The 17518-nt window shown below is 40.6% G+C and overlaps 1 long non-coding RNA gene across 1 annotated transcript; it reads left to right on the top strand.

The window, feature by feature from the left end:
• Positions 1-2967: 2967 nt before the first annotated feature.
• LOC112546661 (uncharacterized) lies at positions 2968-16909 on the top strand. Its single transcript, XR_003090372.2, has 3 exons — positions 2968-3269; positions 9621-9735; positions 16624-16909. It is a non-coding gene; the product is annotated as an uncharacterized LOC112546661 (long non-coding RNA).
• The last annotated feature ends 609 nt before the right edge of the window (positions 16910-17518 follow it).

The following is a 17518-nucleotide window of genomic DNA, read 5'->3' as shown; positions in this document are numbered from 1 at the left end:
TGCCAGTACAGCAATAAACCCTTGTGCAGCTAGAGGTAATGATGATCTAGTTACTAAAGAAATGGTGCCCTGTGATACAAATTTTATCAGAAGGAGGCAAATGGAGAGGAAAAGCTATTGATGAAAATTCTTATTCCATGTTTTCTTTATTAAGTTTTTTAGGGTTAGATTTTTTTTTGCATGAACCTAAAACTATCCTATATGGAAGCATGCAAAATTTTGAGCAGCACCTTTATATAAAATTCACTTTTAGTTTTAAAATACTGACATTACAAAATTAATCTAAAAGATACCAAATAGCCATGCAAATATGTCAAATAGATCATGTACCAAATAACAAAGCTCTAACCTCCAAATTCTTGAAACTTTCCTTGGCCTTTCTATTCACACCTCTTCTCAGAGGAGGATGAACATGTGTATAGTCCTAATTGAATGTCTGAACAAATTTCTGTTTATATTGATACAGAGTTCCCACTGGTCTACCTCTAACTGTGTCCTGGAAGAAACACCTATTTAGCAAAGGCATATACCAGCTCCCTGCTGTAATCACCCCTCAAGAGGAATTTAATTTTTAATTAAGTGAAGCAGAGTGTTTACTCTTGCTGTACAGCTGATTAATCAGGGCTTTGTTATTTGTGCAGTGGAAAGGGGGTAAATTAAATATATCTCTAATTAGATGAAGAGGAATTTACCTTCACTGTCATCTAGAGGACAATACATAAATGTAGCCCACTGTGGGATAGTTCTACTGTATGAATAAAGTTCTGTTTAAAAACTCTTAACTAGTGTTGAATTGGTACTGAGAAATCTGACCCATGTGACTATGAGGAGGGACCTGAAAAATATTGAAGCTGCCTATAAATTATTACACCCAATCCTGCAAGAAGCAGAGCACTGCTGTGAAGTGCTAAAAGCCCCTCAGAACCACTTATTTCAAGTGCTTAGTTAAATATTTGAATCTGTCCATTCTACTATATATTTGAGAGAGTTTCTGTGTGTGTATCTCTCTGACCATCCATCAGTTTGTTCAAGGACTCCCCCAAATGGTAAAAGCTAGGACCACCAAATTTGGTGTGCTTCTTCCTCTTATAATAATGTAAAGCAAGGTCAGGGTTTGGTTGTGTCAGGACAATCGGATGTGCCCAGAATACAATTGTTTCTCCTAAAGAAGAAAGGGAAGGGGTCTGCAAGCAGGCACAGTTATACCACCAACAAGGGGGCAGAGATGGGGATCAAGACAGCGATAAACCACATTGGGCCAGCAGGGGGCAGTGATGGAGAAAGGGACAGATCTGCTATATATTTCAAAGAGTTTGTGTGTGTGTGTGTGTGTGTGTGTGTGTGTGTGTGTATCCCCTCTCCCGGCTGTACTTGCTGGGGAGGTGCTTCTTACCTGGCCCCAAGCTGCTGCATTGACAGAGGGCTGGGATTGTCCTCTCTTCCCGGGGCAGCCTGCTTTCACTTAAGGACCTGAGCCACACTGGGTAAATCCTCTATTCATTAATATTTTTCTGAATGTACCATGTAGGTACTGAGGAGAAGGAGGAAGATCATCTAATAGGGTATGTCTACACTACCACCCTCGTTCGAACTAGGATGGTTAATGTAGTCAATCGAAGTTGAAAATGAAGCCCAGGATTTAAATATCCTGGGCTTCATTTGCATCGTGCCGGGTGCCGCCATTTTTAAATCCCCGGTAGAAGGTAGTTTGAATTAGGCTTTCTAATTCGAACTACCATTACACCTCGTTCCACACTATTTTGTGGAAGAGTTATTGTGCAAAAAGTCTTCCACAAGAATGCATCTACACTGGCATGTGCTTTTGTGTGAGAGATGTGCTTTTGCGCAAGAAAGCTCTGATGGCCATTTTAACCAAGGGGCTTCCTGGGCAAGAAATTCATGTTGCCTGTCTACACTGGCCTCTTGTGGAAGAGCTCTTACGCAGGAGGGCTTCTTCCTTGTGAGGAGAGGAATAACTCTTCCAGAGAAGCCCTGTTTTACAACGCTATACTGTACATTTACTTGGGCAAGAACGCGCGTACAGTGTAGATAGCAGGCAAGTTTTTGCGCAAGAATGGCTGTTCTTGCGCAAGAAGCTGCCAGTGTAGACTTAGCCAAGGTCTTCTCTCCTCCCCTTTCACACTAAGCTATGTATTTCCAGTGTTCCTGTGAGAAATAAGGGTGTGTCTACACAGCAAAGTTATTTCAAAATAACGGTTGTTAATCTAAAATAACTATGCAAACATCTACACAGCAAAATTGTTATTTCAAAATAATTTCTAAATAGCAGATGGCTTATTCCGGCTTCTGTAAACCTCATTCTATGAGAAATAGTGCCTATTCTGAAATAGAAATTTAAGAATAGGGGCTGTGTAGCCAGGGAATAGCTGCCTTTTTGAAATAGGAGGCCTCTAGCCTTTCTCAGGGTGCCCTGCTGGCTGCTCTGTCCACACTCAGCCAAACTCTACCCGCTCCCTCCCCCTACCCCCGCCCCCGTTCCCCGGAGCCCTTAAAGCTGCAGCCTCAGCAGAAAGGGTTTGTGGCTTGCAAGAGGCCTCACAGCCCTGAGCCACCCTGCAGCTGCACCTGACTCAATTTTCCCCAGAAATGAGTCTATCTGCTGCTTCCACCCAGACCTCCACTGCTCCCAGAAGCCTGCCAGGGGCCAGAAAAGACATGCATCTTTCTGGTCTGCTGTGGAGATCCTGAACCATATTGAGATTTTGAGGGATGAAAACAACCTCCAGGATCTCTGTACCAGATACAGGAACGTGGACATCTATGGTCGGATGGCTGCAGCCTAGTGACTAAAGACCACATCCACACCCAAGAACATGTCCCATCACCTCAGGGCAGAGGCAAGCCACTCTCAGAGCTCCAGGAAGGTGTCCTTTTTCATTCTAACATTCTGGAGCCATTGTTGGTCTCCCCAGTGCTCCAGAACTATGTGGTCCCACCAGTCCACACTGGTGTCCAGACGCCAGATGCTACAGGGCATGGTGCCCAGGGCAGTGCGGGTGGCATCCTGCTGCTGAAGCCGTACCTGTACATATCTGAGGAGGGTCTGCCGCAAGGGTTTGAGATTAGGTTCCTGTAGAGCCTGGGAGGCTGCATGCAGAAACTGTTGCATGAATTGCTGCAAAAGCAAAAGCTGCAAGAGCTGAAGGCTGTCTGGAGGATGCTTCTGCTCTATAGCAGAGAGTGCTGTGGTGTCCTGAGTCAGGGCAACCAGAATAAGAAGAGAAACGGCTTTTCTGTCCCTCAGAGAGGTAGGTGAGCAAGCAGGGAAACCTGAGAAATGGCTGTCTAGGGGGACCCTTTAAGCACAAGCCTCAGATAGCCTCAAGCAGCAGCCACATGAGGTACCTACTGACCTGATGCCCTGCCTGAACTGGTTCCAGGTGGCCTTAAATGCAATTCAGCGTCCAATCAGTGTGGACATTCTATTTTGAAATAGCTAAGCGCTATTTTGGAACACATTTTGTGTGCAGATGCATTTTTTCGATATAAGCTATCTCTTCTTATAAAATCTCTTATGGACTAGTTTATTCCAAAATAACTGTGATGTGTAGATGTAGCCTAAATGACCTTTGTCAGGTATCCTAAGTCACCATGTTATGTGTTGTCACTATAGGCAGGGCTCTCAGAACCGCGGCGAGCCCCGCTCACCAGCTGCGCTGTCCGGCAATCTGTGCATGCGCAGATTGCCTGAACCTGTCTCTTCCGGGTTACAATCTACTTGCCATGGGCGAGTAGATTTTATAATTTGTCGAGCCCTGACTATAGGCAATGATATAGTGTCTTCTTCAAATACCAGTTTCAGGGGTAGTACATTCTCTGATTTCATCTTTTAAAATAGTTTCACACATCAAATTGAAGAGTAAAGTAAATCAACATGTGAGCTGTCTGGGCCTCTCACTAACTCTGTGTGAGTAAAATTTGTTTACTTCAGTTGAAATGTTGCATAACCTTACTAGCATGTATCATAGATCCATGCTGTAAATTATGTGCCACTGACTTCAATAAAGTTACATGAGAACAGTGTAGTGTAGGATTAGAGCCAGCGCATGTACCTACCTCAGCACAGGACATTCAGTAATGGATTTGAAAGTAGTCATCCTTCTACAAAATAATTTCAAAATGCAATTACAAAGGGAGACAGCTGAACTGGAATTCATTTGCAAATTCAACACTATCAGCTTAGGAATGAATAAGGATCTCAACTGGTTAACGCATTACAAAGACAATTTCCCCTCTCTGGATCTTCACATCTCCACAACAAATGTTCCACCTCCATTTGATTAGCTTCATTAACACAAGCAACTTCTTTCTCATGTATACCAGATCTTCTGTAACTTCCACTCCAATTCATCTGATCAAGTGAATTTACGCCTGAAAGCTTATGCCCTAATAAATCTGTTAATTTCCTAGTGTAGACATGCCCTTAGAGACTATTTCAAAACAACTTATTTCAAAATAATAACTCCTGAAAAAAACTATTTTGAAATAGGCTGTCCACACTACAAGAAAGCCTCAAAATTAGTCCAAGGCAAGTTCCCTTAATGAGTATGCACCACCTCAGCTTAGAGCCCCAGGAAGCACTGAGGAGTAATTACTTTGAATGACTTTGGGGAGTAGTTATTTTGAAATAGCAGCAGTAGAGCGTCCACACTATCTCTATTTTGAAATAACTATTTTAAAATACGTGTTATTCCTTGTGAAAGGCAGGAGTTATTATTTTGAAATAATCAGCCCCTTATTTTGAAATGACAGGCGTGGTAGTGTGGATGCTCCCCTTGTTCTTTCAAAATTTGAAAGATTTTGAAATAACTCCCTAGTGTAGACCAGGGCTAAGGTGCCACAGGAGTTCTTGCTGTGTTTGCAGATACAGACTAATCACAGCTACCCCTTTGAGACTTTTCAGCACAGGACATGTGCTATGTAGAACGGGGCTCTGTTAGAAATGAAGTGTAAGATATGTAAAGGCCAAATACTAAGTTGAAAATAAAGCTGGGGGAAATTCTGATATTTCAAAATTTGTTTTCAGCCCTAATCAAAACAACAAGCTGAAATCTAAACATACTGGGGAGCCAGGGGAGGAGGAGAAGATAAAATTCCAAAACACTTTAATTTGGAAATCACAAAATATTTTATTTTGACATTTTCAATCAAAAGAAAAAATCACATTGTGAATTGAAACATTTTGTTTCAGTTGTTGAATCAAATGAACACAATTTGTTTTAGCTTAGTTTAACATTAATTTGTGTTTGTCTGATCTGTCACAGTGACTCACCAAAGCTATTTTTTGGGTGCCTTGAGATCCCTTATGCCTCATTTTCCTTTGTGAGTCAGGCTCTCTGACATATCTAGACTAGAGACACAATGCATCATGGCCACATGACTCCCATAATTCACTGCTGTGGTTTAGTCAGAGTTGACCTGAAAACAAAAAACTTACTGCCCCCCGCCCAAAAAAAATCTCTTGGAAAATTTTGATTGAGCAGAAAATGCATTTTCCATTGGCAAAGTATTTCAAGAGAACATTCCATCTAGCTATGGTTGAAAATAAAAGTCCTAAAAAATAATTTTACAACAGCAGGGTAAAAGCCACCAACCTGTGCATGATTTACTAGTTTCATTTGTTGGGTGCATGTTATCAATTTGAACTATCCACACTGCTGTCAGAGTTTTGTTACTTAACTCCTCCACCCTGCAACAAACAAAAGGCAATTCAAAAATGATATTTAGATAAATTATTTATTTCATGTGGTGTCACACATGAGAGTAAGGAAAGCAACAGCACAGCAGGCTGTAATAATATTGTGGATTGGCTACATGTTGGTATTTGTATGAGAAATTCAAAGAATAATTCAGTTTTGTATGCATGAAAGGATTGATTTCTTGGTTGACAGCACCCATTTGTATTAGAACATTGTTCATTCTGCTATACATCAATCTTATTGTAAGACACATTAGAATTCTTTTTATCTGATATAAACTTGTTGGGCATTGTTTCTTTGTTTTATTTAACCTTATTTCCTGAGTATCTGTCCTTTATTTCATAATTTACAAAATATTTGTTTATGTGTATGAACTGAATATTCATGGGCAATGTTAGAGTCATAGCCCTGGAGCCCAAAGTGCTCTGTATAACCACAAAACAAGAATACTAAAGGAACCTAAAATACATGTAAATGTTCCTCACTGCTGCTCTGGAGCGACTTCCTCGAGGAGAGGGGGAACGATAGCTCATTGGCATGTCTACATGATAGTTTAGTCCATCTCAGACATGTTGACTGGCCTTTGTGGACCCTGGTGGTATGCACTAGAGTTCCCTAGTGTGCATTAATATAGTCCCGTCTCAAACAATGCCATGTTAACATGCTTTTGGGAATTTTTAGTGTGTGCCAGCAAGTACCACATAACCCAGTTAGTGCACAGCACTCTATTGCAAACTAAAATTTACATCCCTCTGGGTACAACTCATATGAGTACAGGGGTAAGTGCTTCTAGAGGTGAATCAGGCCCAGAAGGTATCATTGATATCATCCTTCAAACAGAAACTATGGAGTCATAAAGCTCCATGACTTTGTATGTCTTCAAAGCAGTGGTGGGCAACCTGTGTCCTACATGTGGCTCATTAGGGTAAGCCAGTGGTGGGTGGACAGACAGGCTATTTATCTTGTGTCCGTAGGTATGGACACCTGTGGCTCCCATTGGCTGCAGTGCACCATTCTCAGCCAATGGGAACAATAGGTGGCCATAGCAGCAGAGGCAAGATGCAGGTTGCCCACCACTATTGTAAAGATAGCATGTTAACAGAAGAATGATGGGGAGCCCAGGTCTCACTAAACCTGTATTGCCAAATGTGCTTCTAAAAGGAAATGTGCAGTATCTCCAAGACAGATAGTACAAATACTCCACAACACAGGGATTTTACTGAAGTAAGACAAATAGCTACTGTATTTTTCTTGGCTACAATAATACAGACTCATGTATCACTCTCCCCCCTCCTCCGATTCCAACAGTATAATCACTGGGAAGATTATCACTTAAACCTTCTTCAGTCTTTACTTTCCCATGATCATTTTTTTGGGGTGGGCTATGACCTATCTACCCACGAGAGCAGTACAGCAACGATCTCTGACTTTTTCAGGTGACTCTGCCTTCACTTTTGCCTTTGGCATCCCTCTAGGGATGCAGCCAGGAGTTAATTATCTAGACACTGGGGAAGAGAAGTTAATGAACTGGAAAGCAATACTGAAGTGTGGCCTTTATTAACTTATGTTTGCATTCCCCTGTTCTGTCAAGCAACGTCTTTGGAAATGAACTATTAAATGAGGACAAGTTTTCACAAGAAAGTCCTTTAAGTGTTTCCTGCATCACAGTTTGTAAACAAGGTATTGTATGTTGAACTGTAGAGAGCATTTGAATATGAAAGAGCATGAAGAAAAGACACTCTGGAGGAATCCAATATCTCTATTGTTTTCAGAAAGATCACTTGACATAACTGCTTATTAGGATTCTATTTCTATAGACCAAAGTCAATCTATGATGGTCTCACATTCTTTATCCCTTCGTTCAGGAACCAGCAAAAAGGAACACTCAAAAGCAAGACAAATCCTTTGAACCTGAAATAAAAGGGGAAAGAAAGCATAATGAGAACGGATTGTTATCAGCCTTCAGGAATGATTAAGCACTCATAGTCCATTATGGCTGCTAAGTAACGTTTTCACTGGCTTTGAGAAGTGAGCTCAGTTCATGCCCATTCCTGTCTAGGAGGGTAAGAAGGAGGTGACAGTGCAAGGACTGTTCTCTTCCTTGTGCTGTTATTCAGAGATTGAGTGTAAACCTTTTGGGGATCTTCTTGTTGATGACCCCAGCAGTGTTATACCCAAAAATAAGTGGGACAAAGTGGGAGCTGATAATTAAAAGATTTATTGGAGATGATTGATCAATATCAATATTTCTCCATGCCTAAGTTAGAACATATACATTTACAGGATAGAAAGCACACACACAGTGACTGTTGTTGAAGCTATTTGACACTGAAATTTCAGACAAAGGTTGTATGCATCATATACATCATTAGTCATGTAACGTTCCTGATGACCAGCAATAAGAAATGACATAGGGCATGTCTACACAGCAAAACTTGAAATAAGCTATGCAAATTGAGCTACACTAATTATGTAGCTTAAGTTGAAATAGCTTATTTCGACTTTTGGAGCTGTATACATAGCAGTTATTTCAAGAGAGAGCACTCTTCCCCTGACTTCCCTTACTCCTCATACAATGAGAGTTACAGGAGTTAGAGTGAGAAGTCCTCCTGCTCAACATTATTTCGACATTAGGTTGGAATACCTGCTTGTATAGATATGGACTACGTTACTTCGGAATAATGTCAGTTATTCCAAAATATTACTGCTGTGTAAACATAGCTTTTAAGAGCATAATAAACAATCAAAAAGCATGCCTGGAATTGTCTTATTCAATGACATGAAGGCAGCAGGTCACTAATGCCTTGCAAAATAACAGGAATTTAAAGCACCAGAGTTGTAATGTTAATTACAGGTACTATAAGAGTCTCTATTATATCCAGAATATTATCACAAGCAGACACTCAAGATTGGTCTGTCAAAATGAGGTAGCTAAAATGTCACTTAGGTATAGACTTATATACAAACAGGTACTGTAGACCACTTGGCCAAAATATGTATCCAAAAAACCCCTTCTTCAGATAGGTCTGACAACACGGAATGGTAAATCATAGAATCATAGGGTTGTAAGAGACCTCAGGAGGTCATCAAGTTCAATGCCCTGCCCAAAGCAGGAACAATCACAACTAAATCATCCCAGCCCGGGCTTTGCCAAGCCAGAAAGTGAAACCTCTAGGAATGGAGATTCCACCACCTCCCTAGGTAACCCATTCCAGTGCTTCACCGCTCTCCTAGTGTAACAATTTTTCCTAATATCCAATCTAGACCTAATATCAACCTATCATGCAATGACATTAAGCACAATCAAGTTGTGATATGTATTCAGTTTTCACTTTAAGGGCTTATTCCCTGAACTTGTCTGCTTCATATGGCAGAACATAGCTAATTTTATATAATGCCAAATTCTGACCTCAGATCTGCATGCAACTGAAGCTAGTATGTGTGAGAGCAGATTTTGGCTCATAAAGTTTGCTATTCATTATTTGTATTTGTGCCTTTACACTTAAAATTACAATTCTGAATAAGCCAAAGGCCATTTAATACTTCTCTTTGTAAAAATAATGGGAAATCTTACTTATGGGCAGTAAGACTGGCAATCCCTTGTCATATGAAGCATGGGAAGTTTATCAGAATGCCCACCTTGCTAGCTGGGGTGAGTCTTTGATAAGTCTGGAGATAATGGAGCCATCTTCTCGCTTTGCTTTTTTCTGAGTAGAGGGAGAGATCCCAGGTATGGCAGCACCCTTGGGCTTGAAGTGGTTTCCAATATATATATATATATATATATATATATATATATATATATATATACACATACACGAGGGTGCTGCCATACGCTTTCATATATATATATAGGATTTATTGCTTCGATCAAAGCAATGGATTTTTTTTCTCATACAGAAAATTAGCCAACTGCTTGTGTGAGGATTTTTTCCCCCTTCCCTCGAGCATCTGGAAGGGCCAGTTGGAGGACTTCTATTACATGGTTGCAACTTCGGCAAGTCCTACTGCAGAGGTATGGTTTTAAAAGGCTCTAATGGTAGGTCCCTGTAATGCAATTGGCTGTTGGGCCTGCATCCAGTCAGGGGCATGTGTCTATGTCTGGTACAGCATGTGGCTCTCATCTCATTTCATTTACCTCCTGGGTGCAGGAAAATAGTGGGCAGGGACTCGGGTCTGTCTGTCCAGAGATCCTCACTGGTAGCCAAAGAGGCTAGAAGGCATTGCTTTCATACCCCTCCACAAATTTACAGAACTTGCTACCATCCAAGCCCCAGCAAAATTCACAATAGAACTATCCCCACCAAGTAATTTGGTGAGCGATTCCCTGTTGGTTGCGCACTTTGATAACATTGCCACCTGCACATTTATTCAATGCTATGGTCTATGTGTCTCCTTGGCTATGTCTAGACTACAAGCCTCTTTGAAAGAGAGCGTCTAGACTGCAACCACTTCTTTCGAAAAAGTGAGCCACTTTTTCGAAAGAGAGCACCCAAGCAATCTGGATGCTCTCTTTCGAAAAAGCCCCTTTTTGCATTCAAGAACACCTATTTTCAAAAAAGCACTTTCGAAAAAAGGTGTTCTTCCTCCTAAAATGAGGTTTGCCGTGGTCAAAAAAACTGCCTCATTCTTTCGATTTAATTTCGAAAGAACGTGGTAGCAGTCTAGACACAGGGGAAGTTTTTTCAAAAAAGGCCACTTTTTTAAAAAAAAACCTGTAGTCGAGACACACCCCTTGTTTCCATGGTCACATCAATGAGCAAACCATACTTCATCTTTCCTGATCCTCTTAGGCTGCGTCTACACTGTAGCCTTCTTCTGGAAAAGCTTATGCAAATGAAGTGCTGAAAAAATGAGGAAGAACGGCTCTTGCGCAAGAGGAGTTTTTGCGCAAAAAGGAGCCGTCTACATAGCTCCTTTTTGAACAAAAACCTCTTGCACAAAAATGGCTAATTATTTATGCAAATGAAGTGTGGTGATATTCCACTCCGTACTTCATTTGCATAAGCTTTTCCGGAAGAAGGCCACAGTGTAGACGTAGCCTTAGTCTCTGATGGGCTCATCATTAGAACCCTACCAAATTCACAGTCCTTTCTGGAGAATTTCACAGTCACATGATTTCTAAAATCTTAAATTTCATGGTTTCAGGTACTTAAATCAGATTTTGTGGTGTTGTAACTGTCGGGTCCTGACACAAAAAGTATTTAGTGTGTTGGAGGGGAGGCAAGGCTATTATAGTGGGAGTTGTGGTATTGAAACACTTACTTCTGCACTGCTGCTGCTGCTGGCACTGCCTTCAGAAATTGGCAGCTGGAGAGAATTGGCCACTGGTGGGAGCCCAGCTCTAAAAGCAGCACCACTGGCAGTGAGCATGGCCTAGCATGTTATTGCCACCCTTAATTCTGTGCTGCCACCAGAGGCAGGTCTGAGTGGCTCGTGCAGAGGAAGAGGAAACTCCATCTCTCCGTAGCCCAGCTGTGGCTAGTAGCTAGAGACCTGTGACTGGTAGGAGTCGCTGGCTAGCATTCTACCCGCCTCACTTCTTCCAAGTGATTCTGTGTTAAATAGGCCTGGGGCTAGTGGTGTGTGTGTTTGTGTGTGGTGACCGTAGCACCACCCCTCATCATGTTGCCCACCCATAATGCCATCCCTTCCTCCCCACAAAAGTCATACCACACCTTCCTCACTTCTGTGCTGCTGCTGGTGGCAGTGCTGCCCAGCCAACAGCCACTACTCTGAAAGCAGCACATACGTATAGGTGCCAATAATACCATAAATGCCCCCCTCCTCCCCACACACACACAATTGCCAGACTTCAGGGGGGAGACCAGATTTCACAGTTTGGGATGAATTTTTCATGGCTGTGAATTTGGTAGGGCCCTACTCATAATTAATGCCTATTTGCTACAAAGAAACCCACTTGTGTTTATCTGGGCAGCTATGATATCTGGAGACATTAGGCCTAGAGTAGTTAGAAGCAGGCATAGTGTCCTTAGTCTGTGTTTCTTCAGCACAGTGCCCACATTTCAAACCAGTGGCGATGGTCATATCCAATCCAGACAGCCCACTCCATGCAGAGCGCTCTCTGCAATGTTCACCCTTTGCCCCTTCCATTCTGGGAGCGAAGACAACTGCTTTATGGCTGCGCATGGTGCAAGACTCCTAGGGTATGAAGGATTCTTTTCACTCCGTGTGCCCCATGCATGCATAAAAAAACCTACCATGAGTAGCTACATGTCTTGAACCATTATTATTTTATTATATTCCCACCTAAATGACAAGTGGAATATGGGAGCTCACTTTGGTGACTGCATCCTGCCAACAGATTGGTTCATATTTTGAGAATCATTTCCCCACTCTAGTTCCTTCTGTTCCCATATTTTCATTAATAACAGCTTAGAATGTGATTTATTGCTCTTAAACAGTGTGCCTACAATAGAAATTTAATAAATAAACATTAGGCATAATTATAATTGGTTGGTGTTCCTCTGGGCTCATTCCTTGGCCTTCTGTTATATGCAGTGCACACAATTCCTATCTGTAGATTACAATGATGTACAATCAGTATTATGGAAAAATGTGTTGTGCTTACCAACAACATTTTTCAGCCTCTATTAGCAACAGCAATTTGCTGAACTAAAGTATTAAATGCCCATAAACCACCTGTGCTTTTAAGCAGTTCAGATTTAGCTTTTGTAATGATTAGCTGACTAACTACTTTTAAGAACTTAAATTTTAATTACTCTGTCTTTGACTGACACGTTTACCGCTAAAGACACTATTTGTCATTCCCACAACAGAAGGCAGTTCTTATTTATTTCTTTTTGTTTCCAAGACAAAGAAGAGACATAAATTAGATGATGCTTTTCAATCTGTCTGTTTATAGTAAAATATGTTTCTCTCATATAGTTCCCATTATCAGGGACTAAAGAAAAAAACGCTAATTAGTGTCATGAATTTAGTGAGATGCAATTCTCTCTTTTAAAATGTATCTGTATATCCCATGGTTCTCATTAATGTTCATTTATTCCTTGAAAAAATTCTGTAAAAATGGCACGTGGGGGTACATATTTTTTGTCTGTTAATGATTTCTGTATAAAGTTTACAAACAAGATGATGTTTTTTCTAAATCCCAGTTGTGAAAACACAATTTAGGTGCTGGAACCAAAATGAGTTCTGTCTGGCTTACAAATTATTACCAAAAATAAAGATACTTTAATCAGGATTTCGTGCATGACTCTGTTGATGATACAAGAGCCATCTTACTCTTTCATAGCTGTGTTACTTCTTTTAGATTTCCAGCCCTGACAGGAGTAAACATTTAAATTTTCATCTGAAATCAACAGATACTATTTTTACTTATGGAGCACCCCAAAACATTATCGATACTGGGCTAATCAATAACCAGGATACTGCCCAAGTGTTAGCAAAAAACAATGAATAGAGGAAAGTGGTGACAGGTTACACCACTGTATAGTCACATAAATGCAAGTAATAATTATTTAGAACAGTGACCTCAGTGATTCAGGAGTCAAATTAGTGCTCAACCCCAAAAGAGCCACAGTAGTGTGAATTAATTATTTCATTTACTAGAGCACTATAAATTCCTGTTCAAACTGTATGATAGAGAAGTAATATAATATTTTATCCAGGAGAAACTTTTATATATATTATTCTCACTCAGCCGTAACCATCTATTATAGGTAGGTATTTTTGCTCCCGGGGCAAAATATGAATTATGCACCCTCTCTCCTTAGGATAGTATATGTTGCACTTTGCAGCGTATTATTTTTATTTATTGAAACTTTGCATCCCTTGGGTACATCTATGCTACAATAAATAAAATAGTTTATTCAGCATAGTTAAAGAAGCGGGGATTTAAATAATCCCCGCTTCATTAAAATAAAAATGGCCGCTGCACTGTGCCGAAGATCAGCTGATCCAGCACAGCATGGCAGTCTAGACACGGCATGTCCAACAAGGAAAGCCTTTGTCGACTGCTCCGGTATGCCTCACAAAGGCTTCCCTTGTCAACCGCACTGCGTCTAGATTGCCAGATCAGCTGATAGTTGGCACAGTGCAGTGGCCATTTTTATTTTAATGAAGCGGGGATTATTTAAATCCCTGCTTCTTTGACTATGCTGAATAAACATTTTACATGGCTCCGTCGACGGAGTGTTCAGAAGTCTAGACGTACCCCTGATTATGATGAGCCCAGAGCGAGCGCCCCACTTGCCTGCCCTTGTTACAGCCCTGTTCTCACAGCCTCTAACTGCCAGAAGCTGGAAGTGGCTGACAGGAAATGGCTCACTGGATAGTCGACAATTCTGTTTATTTCCTCTGAAGCATCTTCCATATGCTGGAAGACAGGATAATGGGCTAGACAATGGCCTGATCCCATATCACCATTATTACGGTCTTATCGTGTCCTGTTTTTGTTGGGATCTTTTCCCTTCTCATTTTGTTATTCTGAAACACTCTACTACAGGCATCTCTGTTGTCACCACTTCTTCACTCTGCTCACAATTCAGATACCAACACTTTGAATTTGGTTACTTCATTTTCATTTTTAAATCTTGACTAAATATTTTGATTTCTTAACTACACTAAAATAGGAACCTTGAGGTTTTAGAACATATTTGTTCCAAAACATTATGTGTTCAATTCTCTGCCTGCTACTCATTTCCCACCATGTTGACTGGATTTTGTATTTCCCGTGTTTAGCTGAGAGTGTTGAGAATGGGTTGTAAAGATAAAAATCACTGAAAATAAAATAACTGCACTCACCTATTAAGTATGTAGTTGGTTGAGAGACCTGGATTTAACCTTGAAGTCTTTTTTGGAAGGCACAGCGGTGGAGATAATTGGAGAATGGAGAGCAAGAGCCTTCAGAAAATAAAGGACATCTGCATGATGTTATTTCCTGCAGGCAAACTGCGTTTCATCAGTCACCAGTGTATTTACAGAATTTAAACTTCAAATAAAAGTGTATCAGGCTTTGATGAAATACAGTTTAAGAAAATATGACTTTCTGTACAGTTTTAAAAACTACAGGAAGGCAGAAAAAGAAAGCCTTGATTAATAAGACATTTATTGCAAAAATAATTGAAAAACATTTCTGAAATAGTTATTACTAACATTCACCTGGCATTGGTCAGGTCCTTCATGGCAGAGGGTTAGGGTGTGTGTGTGTGTGGGGGGGGGGGTGTTCAGAAGTAAGGACAGGGGCCTGGGGATGTGGGGAGTTCAGGGCAGGAGGCTGGGGGTTTGGGAGGTGTAGGAATCAGGATGAGCAGGTAAGGAGGAGCTCAGGGTAGGGGATGGAAGGTGCAGGAATCAGAGAAGTGAGTGGGGGCTCAGGGCATGGGGAGGGGTGCAGGAGACAAGGCAGATGGTTAGGAGGGATCAGGGGTCTCTTGAGAGTAGGAAGGGGAATCTGCTGATCTCTTCCTGGGGTCAGGTTGGGCTGAAGTGATAGGACCATGCAGCTTCTCCTCGGGTCCAGGCTATGGCAGGGGGACAGCACAGTCTGGTCATTGGCTTCTCCCTGGGTCTATGGCTGCAGAGGCCATGTGGCTCTGTCAGCAGCTGCACCCTGGGGAAGCCATGGTGGCTGGGTTCTTGCTGCCAATTGGCTTCTGCCCCTCAGGACTGGGGCACTTTCTGCTCCTGTGCTCATATAGGGGTATAACTGACCCCATGCTTGCCACCTCCCCTTTGGTTATTCATGACCCTGCTATCACATTCCGCACACATCCCATTGTCCTGGAACAACCAACCACTGGCCTCCCTTTAGGCTATGATAGGAAGAAGCTGCATACCATATTTGATGGTCCTAGCTCCTACCATTTAGAAGGAGTTCTTGAACAAACTGACTCACAGATGGACAGACAGACAGAAAGATGCACAAACTCTATAAAATATATAATAGATGGTGAAAGCTTTTGACAGTGTTTCAACTATTCCCTTTTGCTTACTTTCAACCATTTTAGAGTCCATATTCACCTTTTATAAAGTAATGTATCACTTCTCACATTGAGAATGTAGTCAGAAGCAATCTCTACTTTTCATACTGAAACAGTAACCTACAGGTGGTAAAATCAGTGAGTGGGTAATTTTATAAGATAAATTACCATGTCTACCAAAATTACCAGATGCCAGTTTTCAGGAGCTTGTAAAGTTGCAAGTTCTACTAATCACCTGACCTAGTTAGTTACCTCTTCTATTCCTGTATTTTTCATTCTGACTAGCACAACATTCCCTTAGTATATCTGAAAACATCAATAGACTGTCTTGCATTCTGTTTGTCCAATATGCCAACCGCTTCTATGATTTTTCCCAGAAAACTCCCACAAAAATGGTCTCTATATTGAAAATGTGTTTTAATTAATTAATTAATGGTGTATAATTAGGTTAATGGACTAAATCAGCAATTACTGGGTCTTTTAACTTTGAGAAGTTCAGTGTTTCAGTGCTTTTGGTATGCATTAAAATACAGATCCGTGTGAAGCAAAAAGTTGCAAGTTAGGAGAAACAGTTCCATTTTTATTGTTGATGCATATAATTTAGGATTTTTTTTTCTGTTTTGGTCTCAGCTGTTTATTAAACCAGAGGAAGGTGGAGATTATCTTCTTCATATTACTGAAATGTAATTTTGATATGTTGAGAAGCAACATTTGAGTGACATAATTGAACTCCGGTGCTGAGATGTTTTAATTACATTAATTTTAATTACACACAGTACATTTTAATTGCATAGACTGAGAGGTTCCTATCTATTAAGATCCTTTGCAATGTATTTGCATAATGTGCCCCTATTTCTGTGTGCAGTGTTATACTTTCTGATGGCTTCATTATTTGTGAAAGGTGGAATTTTTAATTTCATTTTCATTTGTGTTTTTAGCTACTGAATTTGAAGATGAATTCATAAGTCCTTCCTTCCCCATGCACAGAAAATTAATGTTCACATTAAAACCCAATCTTCAAATCAGAAAGAGATGTTTTTCATGCAGTTCCTCTGTCAGGCAGCAGTACACAGGACTTATTCGGGGAACCAGAAGATCAGAAGCCTCTGAGCTAGAGGGATGCTTATGTATGTTCCAAATACTTCAATAATCGACTCAACTGCATAGGATGTGAAAAAACCTGAGTCCCAATGTACACTGCAAAAATACTATATTAAACGTGACTTTGGCCAAACTATATCATACATGAATGATTCTTATCTCAGTGGACAGAAAGCAATATAACTATATTAGACAACTATGTCTAGTAGGATGCCAAAGTATGCCACAGAGTGAAAATAATGGTTTTGTATAATGTTTCTTTTGTCTTCATAGATATATATGAACCATATAACAACAATATTTGGACATCATAACATTTCCCATTTCTTTTAGGCTTATTTGTGCAGTGTGGATGTTATCTAGACAGTGTATTTAATTTCTGAAAAGTAGTAATAGAGGCTGGCATCTTATTCTTTTCTGATCTGCCTTTAATTTTGCAATGTTTCATCATTCTGTGAGCACTATCACCACTTGTCAGATTAACTCACTGAGTTTGATTAACATCAATATTATCCCTCACATACACTAATGTTTTTTTAATTGAACTCTCTTTTCTTGTGGCAATTTATTTTTGGGGCTCTTTTCTAATAAGACATTCATGGCCCATCACAACACTTGTATTAGTAAAGAGAGCTGGGACAGAGCTATCTTTTGAGTGGGAACCTGAATGCCCAGACTACACTAGTGTTTTGAACTGGGATTTTGGTTTTGGCCTGGGTCAAATTAGTAATT

The sequence above is a fragment of the Pelodiscus sinensis genome, chromosome 5 (assembly GCF_049634645.1).
Source record: "Pelodiscus sinensis isolate JC-2024 chromosome 5, ASM4963464v1, whole genome shotgun sequence".
Lineage (NCBI taxonomy): Eukaryota > Metazoa > Chordata > Testudines > Trionychidae > Pelodiscus > Pelodiscus sinensis.
This window is presented reverse-complemented; position numbering and strand designations above follow the sequence as displayed.